The sequence below is a fragment of the Miscanthus floridulus genome, chromosome 11 (assembly GCF_019320115.1).
Source record: "Miscanthus floridulus cultivar M001 chromosome 11, ASM1932011v1, whole genome shotgun sequence".
NCBI classification, from domain to species: Eukaryota; Viridiplantae; Streptophyta; class Magnoliopsida; order Poales; family Poaceae; genus Miscanthus; species Miscanthus floridulus.
Window position 1 is genome coordinate 80,655,725 of NC_089590.1, and position 6,000 is coordinate 80,661,724.

At 49.7% G+C, this 6,000-nt stretch overlaps 1 pseudogene; it reads left to right on the plus strand.

Moving 5' to 3' along the window:
• Positions 1–3,072: 3,072 nt before the first annotated feature.
• LOC136492281 (receptor-like protein kinase FERONIA) lies at positions 3,073–4,463 on the plus strand (annotated as a pseudogene).
• The last annotated feature ends 1,537 nt before the right edge of the window (positions 4,464–6,000 follow it).

The following is a 6,000-nucleotide window of genomic DNA, read 5'->3' on the forward strand; positions in this document are numbered from 1 at the left end:
TTTTCAGAACACTCCACCGGTGGAGTTTCAAACCCTTCTCACTTCCGTTCCATCACCGAGTTGATCCACATCAACTCCAACTTCATCTCCTTTGTAAATGTGCCAACACCACCAAGTGTACACCACCATGTGTATGTGTGTTGGCATTTTCACAATCATTTTCAAAGGATTAGCTACTCAACTTGCCACGCTACTCAATCCTAGCGATGATGCAAAGTTAGATCACTCGAGTGGCACTTAGATGACCGATATGCAAACAAGTTTGCCCCTCTTGATAGTATGGCCATCTATCCTAAACCCAGTCACAAACTTCTCTACACACCTATGATCGGTGAAATGAAATACCCTAGGTTATACCTTTGCCTTGCGCATTCCATTCCATCTCCTCTAATGTTGATGCAACACATGCACCAACATGATCAACAATGATATGATCCACTTCATATCACCACGTGATCATATTGGTTCATCGATCTTGACATCACTTGCTTTTCACCGTTGCCTTCGTCCATCGGTGCCAAGTCTTGCTCAAGCTTCACCACCACGCGGTCCATCGCTCCAAAGCCTCCGACTTGCCCTTCATGCTTGCAACCGGTCCATCAAGCCAAGTCTTATCTTGATCTTCTCCACCTTGATCACATGACTCAATGTCATGTCTCATGTGCAATGAGCTCCTTCATCATCACATGTGTGAGCTTTGCAACATCTCTAAGCCATTTTCACCTTCATGGCATATGTTGCTCACACATATGTACCTGTGGACTAATCACCTGTGTATCTCACATAAACACAATTAGTCCACCTAGGTTGTCACTCAATTACCAAAACCACACAAGGACCTTTCACACTATCATGCTCTTTAACAGTGATCTAGACATCTCCATCACAGTTCTATTTTTCCTCTCTACTACTCTATTCTGTTGCGGTGTATATGGAGCTATGAACTGCCTTTTAATCCCAGCCTGTTCACATATATCTCTGAAAGAAATAGCTAAGAACTCTCCACCTCAGTCTGATCTCACAACTTTGATTTTCTGTTCTAAATTATTCTCTGCTACTGTCTTAAACTTAGCAAATGCATAGCTAGCTTCATCTTTGGACTTAAGCATAAAGACAGACATCATTCTAGAACAGTCATCAACAATGAGCATGAAGTACTTGTTACCTCCTGCAGTTGCAGGTGAAATAGGTCCACATAAATCAATGTGGAGCAACTCCAAAGGCTTGCTTGCACGCCACTGTGCCATCCTAGGGAATGCCATGTGTGTTTGCTTCCCTACCAAACATGCCTGATAGACTTCATCAGTGTGATCAATCACAGGAACACCTCCCACCATGGATTTTTTGGACAACAGCTTCAGTGACCGAAAGCTTGCATGACCAAGCCTACCATGCCATAGCCAGGCTTCTTTAGACACCCTTGCCATCAAGCTCACTGGTTCTGAACTTCTCATATCAGCTTGGTATAGTCAATTTGCAGTTCGACTAACCCTCAACACAAGCTTCTGTCTCACTTTGTCATGCACCTCCAACCAATTGTCATCCATGATCACCTTGTGCCCGGCTTTAGTAAGCTGCCCTAGGCTGATCAATTTGCTTTTTAGCCTAGGGATGTAGTACACATCATGCAGCAGCCACTGATCCCCATTCCTGCACTGAAACAGCAATGTTCCCCTTCCCTTGATCTCCACTGCAGAGCCATCGCCAAATCTGACCTTGCCAACCACTCCCTTGTCAAGGTCTTGAAACTTGCCTGCATCACCTGACATGTGATTGCTGGCCCCATTGTCCAGATACCAGACATTTCCTGTGTTCTTGTCTCCACCGGTCAAATGCAGCTCGGGCATCACCTGCCTCTCATCTAGGAACACAGCAGAGTGCTGCATCCCCGTGATCACCCTTGGCGCGAACTCGAGCGACTCTGGCACCTTCGTGACCGTGAGCATCAGCGCCGGCTCGACGTTCTCCACTCGAGCATGATGAGCTTCATCTCCCTTCTTCTCTTCTCCACCAAGACAACGATTGGCGTAGTGACTAGTCTTGTGACATTTGAAGCACTTGATGTGGCTCTTGTCACACTTGGCCCTACCTTCCTTGTCGGACGCATCCCCACGCCTGCCGCGGCCATGGCCTTGCCCGCCGCGCCCTCGACCTCGGCCACGACTCCCCCCGTCCTACGCTCTCCCCTTCCACGAGGACTCCCCGCCGGATTTCTTGTGTCACGCCTCCCACTCGGCCTGCGTGAGCAACAGCTGCCCGCCATCACCCCTGGATCCACCCGCTCCCTGCTGTATCCGCTCCTCGTAGGTCTTCAAACGACCAACTGCCTCCTCAAAAGGCAGTTTCTTCAGATCGAAAAACTGCTCTATCCCGGCGACCACCATAATGAAGCGATCCGGGACAGTGTCAAAGAGCTTCTTCACCATCGTTGTATTGTCCAGGGTTCCACCCAGGTTCCCATACTTCACCGACATAGCCAAATCTTGCTTGCATACTAATCAACTCCATCATCCTTCATACGCAGTGCATCGAACTCACACTTCAAAGTCTGCAACCTTGCCTCCTTCACACGATCCGCGCCAACGCCGCTCCTTGAGACACTCCTAGACCTGCTTCCTCGTCTTCTTCTTCTCCACTTGCATAAGAAAGTCATCAGGTAGACACTGAAGGAGATGAGCCCTCGCCTTCCTATCCTTGGCAGTTCTTGCCGCAGCCACCGCCTGGTCCTCTGCTGCCGCATCTGCCTCCCCCGATGGCTCTACTACCTCCCACACACCTTGGTCCTCCATAATTGCTTGCACTCGGATGCTCCAGCTCGTGTAGTGGACGCCCATTAGCTGCAGATATGCATACCGCTCACCGCCGCCACCGCCACCTCCCCCGCCGGAACCGTCGCCGCCAGAGCGACTTGTTTCGCTCATCCTCGCAGATTATGGTGGATCAGGCTGTGATTACCGGCTTCGATACCAAATGTTGGTTTTGGAACACGCAAATCACAGGCCTGTATGCAAATTGGCTAGCCTAGAATCAAGAGGAACAAGTATAAACTCTCGAATGCACTGGAACGTAGAAATGACGAACGACAACTGTCAGAGGACAGTGCTATTTTCCACGGATTTAAAATGATCGGTACATCACAATTACTATGGAAGTTTTTTCACACACACTCTGATGTCCAAGCTACTTATACCAGCAACTCTTACACACGACACCTGGCTAAACAACCGCCTAAAACACAGATACAGTAGAGTAGAATGCAACCGTCATGCGACGTCGTGTCGTGGGCGCGCTCACCATGCGCACACCAACCGCCTGAATTCAAACCTGCAACTTTCCGTCTTCGGCTTTGTTAATTCTGTAAACCAGAGACTTAATATTGCTATCGAAAAGGTTAAAGAACCTTATAGACAACCTAATATTCTTGCGGAATATATAGCTTTTCAATTAAAAAATAGAGTTTCATTCCGAAAAGCAATGAAAAAAAGCTATTGAATTAACTAAAAAAGCGGATATAAAGGGAATAAAAATCCAAATTGCGGGTCGTCTAGCTGGAAAAGAAATTGCACGTGCCGAATGCATCAAAAAGGGTAGACTACCTCTCCAAACAATTCGCGCTAAAATTGATTATTGCGATCAGACTCTGACGCTTCTAGCTATGACAGAATTACACCAACAGACTCGCCTTACATATTCGGCGCGGCCTTCGGTGTGAGCTATAGCAAGGACAGCAACGTCAGCATCCAGTACACGCCGTCCGTGCCCCCGTACATCGCGCCGGAGAGCGTGTACGCATCGGCGAGGTCGATGGGCCCGACTGCCCGAGCGCGCAGATCAACCTCAACTACAACCTCACGTGGATCCTCCCCGTCGACGCCGGATTCTACTACATCCTGCGGTTCCACTTCTGCGAGATCCAGTACCCGATCACGAAGGTGAACCAACGAGTGTTTTACATCTACATCAACAACCAGACGGCACAGGAGCAAATGGACGTGATCGCTTGGGGCGGGGGCATCGGCAGGCCGGTGCACACCGACTACCTCGTCGTGACGGCGCCCGGCGCCCGGCGCCGGGCAGACGGACCTTTGGGTCGCCCTGCACCCGGAGGTGGACACCAGGCCGGAGTACTACGACGCGATCCTGAACGGGCTCAAGGTCTTCAAGCTCCAGACGTACAACACCGACAGCCTCGCCGGCCCCAACCCGTCGATCCCTCAGGCCGTCAGGCGGTCGCGGTGCAATCCAAGAGGAAGAGCGACGCTTTTGTGGCTGGATGGGCCGCGGCCGCCGTTGGCCTCGTTGCCGTGCTGGTGGGCTGTCTCTTCACCTGGGCTATTTTCTGCAGGCGGAAGTGGAAGGCCGGATCGGATGTCGTCCACGTGCCCGAGCCCGTCCATAAGACACCGGCTCCTGTCCTCCATGGCCCAACAGCCTACGTTTTCTCCGTCACGGCCCAGAAATAATCGTTGTCTTACGGATAAGGACACTGTAACTAACTAGGCCACTTTAATAAGGCCCATATGGAAGGAAGATACGTTTGCAGCCCAAATTTTCTTCTCTGTTCCCTGTTCTTTCAGCTTCATTCCCATGTGTGACGTGCGAATGCGCCGCCTGACAGATCACAGATGTTTCGGGTTAGGTTGCAGCTGCTTTTCGCTCGTCTTGGTGAACAACAAGTTGCTAACAAATCTGGGCGTTTCCGCTTCCGATTCCTCGTCACGGAGTACGCACTTGGCCAGAATTCGTCGTGGACCAACCGAAATGGAAGCTTGGAAGGGTGCTTTCCGTGTGGATCCAGGCAAGAAAAGCCCGTCTCTCGCGACAGCATTCCCGGGTGATGTCACGCGGAAATTAGGTCACTTGCGGCGCCATCACGGAGATCGCATGGTGTCATCCGTGGGCAACCGATGTTTATACACGTCTGTGTGGTTGGATTTCTCCCAGCAGGAGTTTTCAGGTAGCTTGTTATGCTGGTGTAAGTTGCATCATTGGGCTGCCTGAACTGATTACTCGTCAGTAGCAGTCCCGTGGCACGTCGTCAGGTAATCAACATCTATGCGGTGACGCTCTGTGCCAGTCTAATGAGATTTAGTATGTGGCTGCAACCATTGCACGTCGGTGTCTCGTATTGTTAGATTGTTGCTCGTGTCAGAAGTTAGTTCATTTTACCATTTCCAAGTTACCTGCAAGAAAAGGTGAATGCTCTGCGACAAGGAGACTCTGACAGGACCGTTCAAGCGCAATTTTGGAGGCGCCACCGCGAGAGTTGGAGATCTACTCCATTCGAATGTTTCAGGGCCTGGCATCATCATCATGGTTCATGAGAGCGGACTCCAGTAAGATCGATCGAAAAGGGTAGTAGTAGTAGAAAAGAAACAGCCGGACACAGTGCACAAGTGCATCGCATGCTCATCATAACTGAGGCGGTAAAAAGGCAGCGCCATGAGGCAGGAATTCATCACCAAAGCGCCGGTCCTTTACACCCCTCCCCCCGATACGGCTCTCCGATCCACCTGTAGTCACGACGAGGCAGATGAGATCGGAGAGAAACCCGACCCGGCGCATGCTAAGTGTGCAAGCCAAGCAATCCTTTTTTTCGCGATTCCTTGCTTTGGATTAAAAGGCACGGGCTTCTTGATCTTTCGCGCACTAACGAAAGACAGCTTCGCCCTGTCTTGTGAGCTTGTGCTCCGTAGTACTGGACTACTGGGGGCAAATTCTTTGCAGTTTGCACTAAGAACAGAGGCATATGGCTTGTAGCGGACTGTCAGTCATCAGTAACTCTGAAACTGGTTGGCTTGCTTCAAGAACAAGAATACTAATCTGGTTCTCAAAGCTCAAACCGGCTGGCTGCTTAATAGTCCCTTCTTCCATGAAAACATGCTATTCTAGTACAGTGTCGTGGTTTAGCACCTCAAGTTTAATTAATTATAGATAAAAAATATTAATATTTACTATATCAAATAAATACTATTAGATTCATTATGAAATGTATTTTCT